The 14,487-nt window shown below is 47.6% G+C and overlaps 1 protein-coding gene and 1 long non-coding RNA gene across 5 annotated transcripts in view; one reads left to right on the plus strand and one right to left on the minus strand.

The window, feature by feature from the left end:
• Window positions 1-14,487, plus strand: part of Znf536 (zinc finger protein 536) — a 454,511-nt gene that overhangs the window by 332,117 nt on the left and 107,907 nt on the right. The window lies entirely within an intron of this gene.
• Window positions 7,741-14,321, minus strand: LOC142841100 (uncharacterized). Of its 2 annotated transcripts, none has more exons than XR_012909020.1 (3): window positions 14,189-14,321; window positions 9,243-9,863; window positions 7,741-8,247 (listed from the first exon to the last, which is right to left on the minus strand). It is a non-coding gene; the product is annotated as an uncharacterized LOC142841100 (long non-coding RNA). The 2 variants fall into 2 exon arrangements; XR_012909019.1 differs by having other exon boundaries at window positions 9,243-10,576.

The following is a 14,487-nucleotide window of genomic DNA, read 5'->3' on the forward strand; positions in this document are numbered from 1 at the left end:
CTATAGATGACTTACAAAGGTTCTCTGATCTGCAGGATACTGCTCGACAGCACAAACGTCAACGTTAGCATTTGCAGCCATACAGAGTGTGGGAAGTGCTTGGGCTGTGGTCACCATTTATTCTAGAAGTAGGCACTGGGCTCCCTCATAGTAGTCAGCAGGACAAGATCCCACACCCTCAACATGCTTGTGTCTTTGTGGGTCTTGAATTTAGTTAGCTTGGAGTCCAGCATTCCTGGACATGTCTTGTAATAATAGCAACATGCCTTGGGGCAATTGTTAAAAATCTTTTCAAGACTGAGTTAAATGCTACATAACAAGGTTGTTCCGAGGGAGAAACAAGACTCAAATGAATGCACTGACCCAGCATTGTGCTCAAGTTCAGTCAACTTGACCATGCCCTACTTGGCTCGGTTCTGTCCCGGGGTGCAAAAGATTCTGTCAGGTAGGGAGGCTGCTCGTCTATAGAGATGGGAAGGGAAGTTGGGCCCTCCACAGCTGGGATTTGGTAGGGCATGGAAGGAGAGGACCCCTCACCTCACATCCTGTAGCGTACTCGTGGTCACACAGGACTTTCCAAGCTCCTGACTCTGACGTTTCAGGACTGAAATTGAAATTCAGAACCAACTGCACAGACATGGCTGAGAAGAATAACTGGGGAAAAAACCTCCTTCCCCACACACCTTTGAGAGGCTACAGCTAGCTCAAGGTGTGACTCAATACTGACAATGCTTATTCTGCAGGCAGGAGGACCTGGGTTCAATGCCCAGCATCACAGAAAAACAAACCCAAATAGACAGCAAATCGCTTTTGATTATCAATCCAAGAAACCACCCAGTTCCCATGCTTTCTCTTCCTGTCACTTGGCACCATTTCAAGGACTAAGTATCACCTGTAGAAAAGCTCTCCTGGCCAGCCACCTTCTAGAGGACAGTCATAAACTGGTGAGTTATTTGCAGTCCCCCAAGAAACAACTGTGCCTTCTGGAAATCAATTCTATTTGAACACAGCTGGCCTGCGTTTCTCCTCCCTGTAAAATACTGTGTGGATGAAGAGGACCCTGGGTGTCTCCTCGGCATTTCATATGCAGTATTATAGTCCAAGGGACATTTGTCAACATTATATAATAATCTATGATCAAAACACTAAAACCTGTCAACTCCCAGAGTCACCTGCACTCTAACTTTACAACTGAAACTCATTTAAAAGTAAATGAAAGTCACACGGATGAGATTCAATTAAAATTAATTTAAGGTATGGAAAAAATGATTCACCGTGATATAAATCTGCACAGTGTTATTGCCTACTGTATCTTATCCTATGTGGGGCTCTCCCACAACAACAGGGCAAGCTTGCAGCTAGCGAAGGGCACACCGTCTGCAAACCACGGGTCTGGGCCACGTGTGTCTTGGGAAAGGTTTTGTGGAGCTGGTAATCAAATTTAGGTCTTGTTTTGTAGGCAAGAGTTCTACCATCAACCCACACTCATAGGCCTTGACTTTGTGAGGTAGGGTCTCACATAGACCTCGAACTCCTGACTCTTCTTCCTCTGTCTCCTGTATGCTAAGATTGCAGGTGCTTGCTTCTACACCCAGGCTTGAGAAAAGAGCGGAAGGGGCAGAGGGTATGTTTTTGCTTTTAGTTTTTGCCCCCTTGCTAATCCTGAAGCATCCATCCATTTCTATCAGCCCTAGTTTTCTGGACAGAGGCGTAACAGAAATCCAATTTAAAATCTTTCTTTCTTTTTTTTTTCTTTCCAACTTTTGAGTATGCATGCAATTTCTCCTGATAGCAGGATCTCAGCAGAGAAATTAACTTCAATAATCTATGGATTACAAGACGTATCGAGCCTTCAAAGCAACCCAGTGTTAGATCTATTCTCAGAAGAGTTTAAATGACATTAATAGTTAACAAGCGATGGGATGCATTTTCCCAGCGCAGTCAGGATCTGTGGGTGCCTCCTACCCACCCACCCCACCCCCATTCTCCAGGCCTTTCAGTTATGACAAGTGGCTTCTTCTCCACTCCCTGTGTGGCTCCTCAGGCGCTCACCTCCAGGGATGCCTGGCCTCAGTTTCCGGGCTCAGTAGCCATAGCAGGCACAAGGTGATAAGAAAGGACTTCTTCACTGTCCTGGGAAGCATCTCCCACATCCTGTTACTCACACCCTTGATTGTTGATTGTGCTATTGGTTTTCAACTTGGTACCCTTTAGGTTGCATCCCCTGAAAGAATTACTAAGCTCATGTCTGCAGGGATCAAATTGTATAGGATAGCTCCAGCTCAGCTCTCTTCACCAGCTTGTTCCCCAAGAACCTTGCAGCCTGAAGCCGCACCAGGCCTGAGGATCATGAGGTTAAGTTGAAGCTGGTTCTCTAATTGTAACTTACCACCCTAGGTGGGTGCCTGCGTGACCTCACCACAGGCGGCTCTTCTACTCGTGGTACCCAGCTTCTTCCTGTGGGAGTCCCAGCTCACTCTCCTAGGCCCCAGCTGCAAAGTGCATTCAATCTTCATCCAATTGCAACACGTGGCTTCCCTGGGAGCTCCCTCCAGCAGCAGCTGTGCCTTGAATCACAGTTGCACCTGCTGGGTTGGAGGTCAAATTGCTTAGCCTGCGATCTTTACCGGCTCATGTGGTACAGCGGTTGGGGGCCGTTCAGGCGGAGAGCAAGCCCTTAAGCAGAACAAGCAGGGAGTTCTGGTTCCCGCACCCGGGCATCACTCACTGTGCAGTGACATGCCAGATGCAGCCTCTAGGCAGGGTTCTCTTCAGTGTGTCATCACGACCGCCTGGAAGAAGCCGGTGTCCTGGTCTCGTTGATCTTCCAGAGGATCGAGGTGTCTTAAAGATCCATAGAAGGGTTCAGCCCAAGGAGGCAGCAAGAGTATATGAGGTCTGGGGTCACAGGAGAGAGAGCAGCTTTCCCGTGGGGGTACCAGCTACTCGCTGCCACTGGAAGCCACTATCTGTCTTGGGAAATACAGCTCTCTCTCTCCATTCTTTTCTCTCCTCCTCTTCTTTTTTTTCTGATTAAAACACCAAAGAAAACAGCAGCCCAGCGCCTCTCTGTCTTAACACCTCTCCACCGTCTGCTAATCACAATTTTTAACCTAGAGGGAGAAGGTCTTAGGCCTGGAGCCTTTTCAGGCGCTTGACTCCAGCTGGAATTTAATAACACTTTTCTGTTTCATTGTTTCGTTGCTGTGACTGTTTTCTAATTATGTCAAGTAGCACTGGGTTTCCACTTATGGTTCTGATATAAAGCTTTCTTTCAGAATAAATTTCGTAAAAAGTAATAAGGGCGCGCGTGTTTCTAAGGGGGAGGGAATAGCGGCGCCAGTGATGGTGAGAACATGGTTAGGTCAGGCACAGCACAGGGCCGCAATCCTGAGCTTCTTGGGGCTGAGGCAGGAGGATCACATATTCCAGGTCTGACTGGACTGCAGAGTACATTCAAGGCCAGCTTGTGTGTTAGTGAGAACTTGCCTCAGAAAAGAAAGCGCGGTGTGGGGGACGGTGATGGGGTCATAGTTTAGTGAGACAGCGCTTGTCTAGAATCAGCGAGATGCTGAGAACACAGCTCAGATGTAGAGCAACACCTGCCTACATGTGTGCAGTCCCGAGTTTCATTCACAGTACAGGCGAAGGAAAGGAGGAAGGGAGGGAAGAACGGAGGGAAGGATGGAGGAGGGAGGGAGGGAGGGAGGAAGAGAGGGAGGGAGGGACAGTTGATTTCCAGAGTCACAGGAACATCATGAAGGAAGCAGAATAGCTTACTAGCATAATTTGGAAATTCTGCAGTAGAAGGTTTAGCCAAAGCTAGCCTTTCTGGGAGTTTTCTGAGGGCAGATGTTGTGGTGGAATGGGGGAGTATCTGTGAATATGTCCAAAAATCTCTGAGACCTGAGAACTGGGTCCAGAGGTAAGGAAATTCAGCTTGAGAGACTCGAGACAGTCTCCTCCTCTGTCCACCAGACCTGGGCAGCCTTGATGTGAACTCTTCACAGGCTCCTTTATCTGGCATACCTGGGCCTCCATGCCCTCCATAGATAGCAGAATACTCCCATCTCCTCATTCCGACTGATGTGTGGTCAAAGGACGCACATGGTGGCCTCATTGCCAAGGTTGTTCTCCCTGAGGGCCCTGGATATGGGAGGCCTGGTGTCTGGGGCAAAGGAGAGAGTGGGAACATGCTATGTCTTGGTTTTCTTGGCCCTTGGAGCCTGGGCCTGACATCGTGGCTTCGGGAGGATCTGATGATTTTTCTTTGCTTTGGTACTGTCTTGAGAAACAGAATCCCATGGAGGATTTTAACCCCTCTGCCCAGGCATGCATCATCAGCTTGTGTTGTGCTCTCCTGTGCATTGGTATAGATGGCTGGAGATGCACGTCCTTTTCCTGAACAGCTCAGCCTCAGGAGGGCTTGAGACAGGGGTCTCACAGTCTTGTCTGTATACTGATCAGTGTCTCCTGATAACCCTTTTCCTGGGCTACTCTCCAAGCTGCAGAGCGAGAACTTAGGTCCGTCAGAAAACCTTAATTCTCCAATTTGTCTTCCCACTTCCCCTTCCTTACCCATATTCTCTTCCCTTCCTTTTCTTTTCCTCCCCAGACAGGGCTTAGATTTGTATTCCAGCAGGCTGGGCTCAAACCCTCTACCCTGCAGCAACCCCCACTCCAGGGCCTGCACGCAGATACTCCTGGTGTTTGTAAGAAACCATTTTCTATTGCTGACTTATCAAGAGCATTTCTTTGACATCCAACTGAGGGGAGACTACCCATTGGGAAGAGTGGCTGCTAAAAACTGGTTTTATTTGGAAAGCAGGGAAAAGCCAAGGGCTTCAGGTGTGTCCTGAGTTATTCGGTCCCTGGTGTGCATGGATAAGGAGTGTGTCCTGAGTTACTCGGTCCCTGGTGTGCATGGATAAGGAGTGTGTCCTGAGTTACTCGGTCCCTGGTGTGCATGGATAAGGAGTGTGTCCTGAGTTACTCGGTCCCTGGTGTGCATGGATAAGGAGTGTGTCCTGAGTTACTCGGTCCCTGGTGTGCATGGATAAGGAGTGTGTCCTGAGTTACTCGGTCCCTGGTGTGCATGGATAAGGAGTGTGTCCTGAGTTACTCGGTCCCTGGTGTGCATGGATAAGGAGTGTGTCCTGAGTTACTCGGTCCCTGGTGTGCATGGATAAGGAGTGTGTCCTGAGTTACTCGGTCCCTGGTGTGCATGGATAAGGAGTGTGTCCTGAGTTACTCGGTCCCTGGTGTGCATGGATAAGGAGTGTGTCCTGAGTTACTCGGTCCCTGGTGTGCATGGATAAGGAGTGTGTCCTGAGTTACTCGGTCCCTGGTGTGCATGGATAAGGAGTGTGTCCTGAGTTACTCGGTCCCTGGTGTGCATGGATAAGGAGTGTGTCCTGAGTTACTCGGTTCCTGGTGTGCATGGATAAGGAGTGTGTCCTGAGTTACTCGGTCCCTGGTGTGCATGGATAAGGAGTGTGTCCTGAGTTACTCGGTTCCTGGTGTGCATGGATAAGGAGTGTGTCCTGAGTTACTCGGTTCCTGGTGTGCATGGATAAGGAGTGTGTCCTGAGTTACTCGGTTCCTGGTGTGCATGGATAAGGAGTGTGTCCTGAGTTACTCGGTTCCTGGTGTGCATGGATAAGGAGTGCTTCCCAGATAGATGGGTCTCTGACAGCTGGATGAAAAGATTCCAAAGAGCCTGACAGAGGCAAAGACAAACGGCATTCGCTCATTGGTGGAGAAGAATTTAGATCCAAAGCAACCGAGGCCCTTCCTAGCGCAGGGGCTCCCATTGCTGACATGCCCTCGCTGCCTGCCCTCGTGAAGAATGCTGCTACTGTCTTTCTCCCATGTCCTCTCTCAACTACCTGCTCTACTGTGCCTCACTGATGCCTGCGTCTGAATCACAGACGCCTTGGACAGGCATTTGAGAAGAGAAAATAGTGTACAGAGGGCTTTTGATCAAAGTCATTTTATTACAACACACAAGAAACACCTCCCTCAGAGCAGGGCTCCACCCTTGAGAGGATCTTTTCCAAGGTAATAAAGTGGCCTTGGAAAACTTTCTTGGAAAACTTTCCAGAGCTTAGGGCTCACTCACTGAGCAGCTACGGATGCATCCAGCACCTCAGAAATCATTTGAATATTTATAAATTTAAGTATTTATTTTCATATTAAAATTAAAGCTCTATTGTCTTGCAACTAACCTGCCTTGTTCTGCCACTCCAAAACAAAACCTTCTCCAGTGTGATAACCTTTATTTATAGATGGCAATAAGCATATTTAGAAATATTATTATTCATGACCCTTGCACTAAATATCATAATCAGAATACAGATGTGCAGGGTAATTGCCATGCACAAGTCACTATGCATCAAATTCTTGCAAAGCAAAAATAGCATCCCTTTTGGGATAAATTATCCATTGGTGGTGCATAAAGGTATCAGGGTGGCACCAAGGATTTCTAACAGTGGAACACAGAGAGGCTGTTTAAATCAAGGGATACCCGGTGTCCGGGACATTTTCCATTTATCTACTTCCTGCATATTTAAACAATTTCTTTGCCGGACCCACTTTTAGGATGTGGCATGGAAATAGGGTGAGTAGGGAGGCAGCTGTATATCAAGCGTGTGTAGCTGGATCAAGGCTTCTGTGCTGGTTTATTGTCATTGTCGACTTGTGCACCCTAAAGTCACCTGAGAGGAGGCCATGTCTGTGAGAGATTGTCCTTTTAATTGATGACCCCTGTGGGGATGGTCCAGCACACTATGGCTGACACCATCTGTGATTAGGTGAGTCTGGGCTGTATGAGAGAGATAGCTGAGGGCTTGGAAAGATGGCGCAGCCACTAACAGCACTGACTGACCTTGCAGAGGACACAGATTTGGTTCCCAGCACCTACATGGCAGGTCACAACTCTCTGTAATTCCAGTTCCAGATTATCTGATTCCCTCATCTGGTCTCTTTGGGCATGTACGGTGTATGTATGTGTGTGTGTGTGTGTGTGTGTGTGTATTATATATGTAGCAAAATACTTGTATGCATAAAATAAAACAATAGATAAATATTAAGAAATAATAAAGCCTATACAAACCAGCCAGGGGCAAGCTGCTCAGCAGCTTCCTGGTTTCTGCTTCATCTCCTGTCTGGACTTCCCTCAGTGACCGACTGTGACCTGGAAGTGTAAGCTGAAATAAACCCTTGCCTCCTTCAAGCTGCTTTCAGTCACAGCGCTTGTCATTGCAACAGGAAACAGACTAAGACGGTTTCCTGTGACCCCAGCCCCCTCTTCGAATATCTTTTTACCTCGTCAGAGGAAGGACGCTGATTTTCAGATAAGCACCATGCTCAGGCTTGGTTCACTAATTGACTGAACAAGACGCGGTCACACTTTACAGTCCCCTCCGTAATGGATTTTCATGTTTGTGAGTCCTAACTGGCTGTGGAAATAGAAAGCAAATGTCTCATAATCACAAATACCTTTTGGTTCTTTCTTTTTTTTTTTCTAAACTCAAAGAGTAAATCAACTCTTACCCCCCCATTTACCACCAAGTTCATGGTTATAGAAGAATGATAAATGATCGGAGGATGGACATATCCACCGTGTTACCGTTTGCTGAATTCGTACAAGTGATTGCTGGATATAACACATTTCTCAGTTAGGTGTTACATGAATAATTGGTATATTAAAGAAAGTGTGAAATAAACAGGTATAAAGCCTGCAGCGCGTTTATTATTTGCTGATGGTTTCCACCTTGTGCCATTTAGAAGCCATTGTCAAGTTCAACCTCCTTTCCGTGGTGCTGGAACAGAGCCCTCATTAAACCTGTTGTAAAAGATCCTTTTGTGCAAATACTCTGGGTGTTCGTAACAGCAACCGTTGGCTCAGGGATGAGACACTGCTTCAAAACCATGAGACCTCAAGTGGGTACAAGGTACTGCATCTCTAGTGAGAGGCCATGGTGCTCATCACAGCTCTACTGGGGGCAGGAGCTGACCAGTGTGTTCTTCCATCCCCTCATCCTGCAGCTCTCCCCTCCTCTGTGCTGCATCCTCCTGCTTCATATCAGGTCCTCTCCCCGATCTTCTCCCAGCTCTCAAAGACCTTTGGTCAGTCACTTTGGTCTTGAGAGCCAAGGTCTTCCCATCTGCTTGGTCCTCTGATGATTTGGAAGGAATGACATAATTAGATAGATTGAAGCTTCCCGAGTTCAAACAACCCAGACTCTAGGAAGGAAGAGAAGAGGAAGGCAGGGGATTTCGAAAGAGGTGGAGGAGGAGAGAGAGGAAGAGGAGGCGAGGACAGAAAGAAGAGGCAGAAGAAGTGCCTGGACTTAATGGGATCATCAAGTATCCTTGGAGAAGAACCAGTCAGTTTTATCCCTGTCCCCTCTGCTCAGTGTTAAATGACTTTCTATTGCTAAAACCAAATGTTTCCAAACAGTCAGACAGAATGAAGCCATGGTACTAAGGTGAGGCAAATTTTGTAGAAAGCATCAAATATCCAAGTTGTCTTAATGGTGCTACACTGTTCTGTTTCCTGGGAAGGGCAGTCACTATGTGCCATTATGCCTATGCTAGACAGCTGCTGTGCCCATGCCTTTTCGTTCCCATGCTACCAGCATCTGTGATGTCTGACCAACAGCCAGGTGCTCTGCACTGGGGACAGCTGCAAAAAGTGGGGCCTTTATCTGCTGATCTCAGGGGCTGCCTGCAGGATGATGGCTGGAGATAGGATATGAGATATGAGCTTTCTCAGGCTCACCCCTGCCTGCCCCCTTCCTTCTTCCCTTCCTCCCTCACTGGCTGCTGTCTTTTTTTTTTTTTTTTGCATAACCAGTAGCAAATTGCTGGACTCTCCGCATGACATTGACTATGACGGATTAAATGGCTGATTTGACCAGATCATTAGACCTCTGTCCCCAGGATGCCAGTGGAGCCTGCTGGAGAGAGCAGGGGTACACTCAGGGCTTTCTGGCTTGGTGATCCTGCTTTCCTTGAAGGAGACATTGAGCTAGCCTGGCCTTCTCCCCCTTCTCCACTTTTTAAAATCCTGACCCCCCCAAAAGAGACACCATACCTCAGAATTCATATTCAGCTCAGTGAAACCAAAGCCAGTCTTGGAGCTGGCATGCCTCAGAGGAGCAGAGGAGGAGGGCTGGGGATAGGGTTGAGACATGAAACTGCAAGCATTCCCTAACTGCTTCCAGGAATCCTCTTACCTTGACACTCCACGTTGCACTCCAGAAATGGCTTACACATATGTGCAGCATTACTGGTGGCCTGTTGATCCTCCAGGATGAGGCTACACCCCACAAAATGCTTTCTGCTTGGTTAGAGCATCCCAGGGCACAGCCTTGATGTAGTTCCCAGAGGGTGGTAGTCAGGAAACCAGAGCCCCTAGACTCCATGGCAAAGGACCAGTCCATCAGGAGAGTTTGGTCTGTCTGGCTTCTGTGCTTACTCCTCTGTGAATTAACCTCTGACCTCAGTTTCTTCGTAGGTAGAGGAGGGACTGGGCTCGGCTGCATCACCCTCCACCCCTGGGGGGTTGGGGATAGTGGTGACATCCTGCATTCTAAGATGCACTGTTGTTATTTGTTCCTCCTAGGTCAGGTACCCTCTGCAGTTTCTCAGTGGTTTTCTAGATGGTTCTTTCAGAATTCTCAGTCTGCAGGGCATCGTTGGCTTACCAGATGCTGGTGGGGCATATTCAGGGTCCTACACACACTCTTCATTGTCCTCCCCACATCCCTGTCTCCAAATTTCTTGGGGGAGAACAGCCATCTCTTCACAGTGAGCACGATCCTCTGAATGAGGTGTGGTCAGTAAAGAGCAGTCACCTGAGGCTCAGGAGATAAAGAAGGACAAAATGAGACCCCATTAAAAGGGACGGTGGGATGAAGAGAAAAAGGGGCCATCTCCACAGGATGCCCACCCCATCCCATTCCCTGCTCCAGGGCTCAAAGCATCCCAGAGGGCTTTGTGCCCTTCTGTGACCATGAGCTATTTCCTCTCAGGACCAAAGCAGAGATCATCTGCGGGACACACTGCTCCTCCTTCTTACAGACCTAATGCTGCGGAGCTATTTTAGGCAACCATTTAAATAAAAGCCTATTTGACTAAGAAGCACAATATATTCCAAAGAATGACGGCAAAAGGGCAGAGCCTGGAAAGGAAAAGGAGAAAAAAAGAGAGAGAGATAGACAGGGGGGGAGAGGATAGAAAGGGAGAGAGAGAGAGAGAGAGAGAGAGAGAGAGAGAGAGAGAGAGAGAACAAGAAAATGCAAGCTATTCATTTTTCCTTTGTACTTTGTAATAAAAGAAACTCTCTGGCTGCTTCAAGTGACACATTAAAAGATGTATGTATCGTGGCTTTTAAAAACACAATTAGATAACACCTTGTCAAATACTTATATTCTTTGTTGACAGCCTGGAGCGCAGTCACAATCGCGGCACAGCCATGGGGGCAGGTGTCTCCCTGTGACACGCTGGCAGCCGAGTCAGCCATTTCTCAGAAATGCTAGTGTTTACCACTTTAATCATCAATCCGCATCTAGTCACAACAATAAGTCAGAAGGAGCATTAAATTATACTTGTTCAGCCCTGATGAGTTTGAACTGTTTTGCTGAAATTAACTGAAGTAATTATCTATTTTTCTAAAGCTGCAAAAAGAAAAAAAAAGTAGCAGTGTTCTGAGGGAGGAAAAGAGGCTTCACAAAGTGGTGGGCCACACAATATTTAAGGAAACTTGCTTTTTTTTTTCCCTTTTTCTTTTTGGGTCTGGTGGCCACATAGGTTATGCGAGGCTGCGAGATGAAGCAGCTGCCATATGCTATGGTGTTTCTTAGCTGGGAACAACAAAAAACAAAACAAAAAATCCTTTGTAGAAGAAGCCTGTGAGTGAGTGGTCTTCTCTCCATCCACTTGGCTTGGCCTCCTGGGAAACCCCATTGCATTCTGGGGCCATTTCTGCTTGCAATTCAGAAGGTGACCATTCAAGAGCTTAACTCTCTAGAGCTGGGTGGAACTTTTCTTTGGTGTCTTTCCTTTCCTTCTGAATTTTTAGTGTGTGTGTGTGTGTGTGTGTGTGTGTGTGTGTGTGTGTGTAAGTACTTGAAGGCTAAAAGAGAGCATCAGATCCTACATTTAGGCTTGGGTGCTGTCAACTGAACTAGGGGTCTCTAGAAGATCAGCAAGCACTCTTAACTGCAGAGCCATCTTTCCAATCCCTCTGAGGTTTATAGTAATCTCTATGTAGACCAGGCTGGCCTCAAACTCACATAAACCCTCCTCCCTGCCTCTGCCTCCTGAGTACTGGGGTTAAAGGCATGCACTACTACACCTGGCCTCTTTATGATTTCTTAATATGTTAAATTTGCTTAGCTGATCAGCATGGGTATTTAGTCGCGGCAGTCCCCCATTCCTGGACCACTAGGGGCACATTAGCCACCAAAGTGTTACAGCTGCGTCTCAGAGTTCAAGGTTCATGGCCCCACTGACCTCTTTGCTACAGTCTGAGAAGAAGGCCAATTTGCTGCCCTTTTTAGGTCCTCTCTTTCCATGCTGACATCATCACACAGGACTTTGTCAGTTGCTATGATAGGGTTCTGCGGGCTTTGAAAACATACAGATGACATAGGCTTAAATAGCACGAGTGTCCCATCCTAGACAATGGATCCAATGGCACTGAGCTGGCAGTTATGTTTACGAATTGATGGGGTGAAGGTGACAGCCTATATAGGTGATTGCTCTAGTGAGGTCCGCACTGACACAAGAAAAGGCTTTCTCGGCTCACTGCATTTGGGGCCCAAAGAGTGGTCCTCGTATCAGCTCTATTCTGCCGAGAGAGGCTGGCACACCATGGTACAAACACATGTCTAAGTCAACTGAAAGCTCAGATCCTGAGTGGAGGGGGGGGAAGGATGGGTGGACACCCACAGTCCTTTCCCAAGGACATGCCCATGCCCTGATGACTTAACTTCTTCCCATCAGCCCCTCTTCGGGTTTCTACTGTTTCTCAATAGTCCCACCCTGGAGAGAAAGTCTTTAACACATGGGCTTGAAGGGGACGTTCAACATCCAAAGCACAGGGGTGATCCTCAGAAAAGTCCTGCTCTGTGGCACACACAGGATGTAACATGTAGTTAAGGGATTTTATGCAGGCGTCAGATACTGCAACCAAACCCCAGTTCTCATGCTTGGTAGCTGTGTGCGCCCAGGTGGTTGATGCCCTGAATTCTAAATCAATCATCCCACGAGCCGCACAAGAGTGTGTTCAGAGTGAGTCACCTATAGCACAGCTACTGTGTTTGATGTGCACATAGTCCTGACCTGGAGGACTCTGAACGCCATAAGCTGGAGCTCTGTGGTTGGGCCTTTAGGAAGCCCAAGGACCTCAGTGTCCACTGGCTGTTGGGGCTCCCCCTGCCTGATTACAGGAGCTTCCAATAATTGTGACCGTCCCCATCTTGACAACAAAGGAAAGCACGGTTACAAGTGTTCATATGAGGATAAGTGGGCAGGGACCTGGACACCCCCGGGACCCTCCCATCTACCAGTCACATGATTCAGTTCCCAGGAGACCATACCTAAGAGCCACCACTGTCTGACATTTCAGAAACCTGGAAATTCAACTTTTTTTTTAATGTTCTGAGTAGTTATGGCTAAATTAAAGCCGAACAAATGGGAAGGCAGCAGGGAGGGAGAACGAGGTGTAACTACTTCTCCATCCTGTCAGACCATGTCTTCCCATGGGAGATTGCTCACTCTGCCGTGTCTGGGGATGGGTGCACGTAGATGGTGACCTCCCCCAACTGGAATATTGCTTTTGAGGGTTTATTCTAATAAGACAACAAAACTCTAATTGAAGTTCTAATTTACGAAGGGTATGTTCTGAGCTCGAGGGACGGCTCCGTAGCTAAGAACCCTTACTGCTCTTCCGGAGGACGGAGTTGGTTCAGCTCCCACCACTCCCACTGGGTGGCTCACAACCTGTCATAACTCCAGCTGCAGAGGGTCTGACACTTTCTTCTACCCTCTTTAGCACCCATGCCCACATTGCAAACATGCACAAAGACATACACACATACAGGCAAATAAACATGAATGAGTATGTTTTATGATTAAACTTAAAGACAAGCCATGGTTTGTCCCTTTGTTGACTAGTCAACTTTTCCAGAAAAATATCCATTCCCTCTTTCTCCCTCCATCCCTTGTTCCTCTCATCCCTTATTCCCTCAGCCAGCCTTTGCCTGCCCTACAGCACCCGGCAAATAGAGGGTGCCAGCTTTTTAGATGTGTGCTGTTCATAGCTCTTCATAAGACAAGCACGAAACCTAGGTCCTCTTCTGAACACACAGATGGTAATGAGTCTCCCAGTGGATGTTAGCTTGAGGCGCAGCAGGATGGTGGGAGTGCTGAGGGGCCAGGCTTTTTCCTGCTTGCCGGGCAGCCCTTTGCTCTGTTCACAAGCCATTTTTGGACTAAGAGGGATTTCATATTTTGACTTCTCCCAAAGCCATGGTGTTTTGTCTCAGTTCCTTTTCTGCTGTGTAACAAAGTCCCATGACTAAGACGACGTCCAAGTTTACAGTTCTAGGGACGAAAGCGTTCATCATGGTGCGGGAGGCATGACAACAAGTGACAGGCACGATGGCAGGAGCTGGGAGTTCACATCTGGAGCTGCAAGCACCAAGCAAAGGGAGAAAACTGCAAGCTTTAAGCTTTCAAAACCTACCTCCAGTACCTCCAGGCTGCACCCCCAAACCTTCCCAAACAGCTCCAAGAGCTAGGGACCAACTATCAAATACCAGGGCTTATGGGGCTGTTTATTATTGAAGCTACCACATTGCATTCTACTCCCAGACCCCCGTAGACTTGTAGCCATATCATAATGCAAAAATCCATTTAGTCCTACTTAAAAGTCCTCATGATCTTTCACAGTCTCAGCATTGGTTCAAAGTTAAAAATCTCATCTGAGACTCAAGGAAATCTCTTAATTGTAACCCCTTTAATATAAGGAAGTAAATTATATACTTCAAGCACACAATGGTAGAGAATATGCGTTACCATTCAGAAAGGGAGGAATGGGGGCAAAGTGAAGAAATAATGGACCAAAGCAAGAGCAGACTCAGCAGGGCAAACTCCAAATTCTGTAGTTTCATACCTGACATTTGAGACTTTAATTTCAAAGGACTTGGATGGCACTGCCCCTCCAGTTTGCTGCTTTCAGTGATGACCAGCTGATCTGGATTGAATTCTGGCCACAGCATCCGTGAGCTGTGTTCACGATGCAACCGTTTTCACCGAGGCACTGAAAGGAAAGTTGTGACTTTAGGCTTGTTTTCTGGTCCCACATGTTCCCAGCTGTTCACTTACCTCAGTGTCTGAGAGCTGCAACAGGAATGTCATCAGAGGGCTGTCCTGAGGCCAAGGAGACAGACAAGACCAGCACCCCAGGCTCCT

Source organism: Microtus pennsylvanicus, chromosome 1 (genome assembly GCF_037038515.1).
Source record: "Microtus pennsylvanicus isolate mMicPen1 chromosome 1, mMicPen1.hap1, whole genome shotgun sequence".
Lineage (NCBI taxonomy): Eukaryota > Metazoa > Chordata > Mammalia > Rodentia > Cricetidae > Microtus > Microtus pennsylvanicus.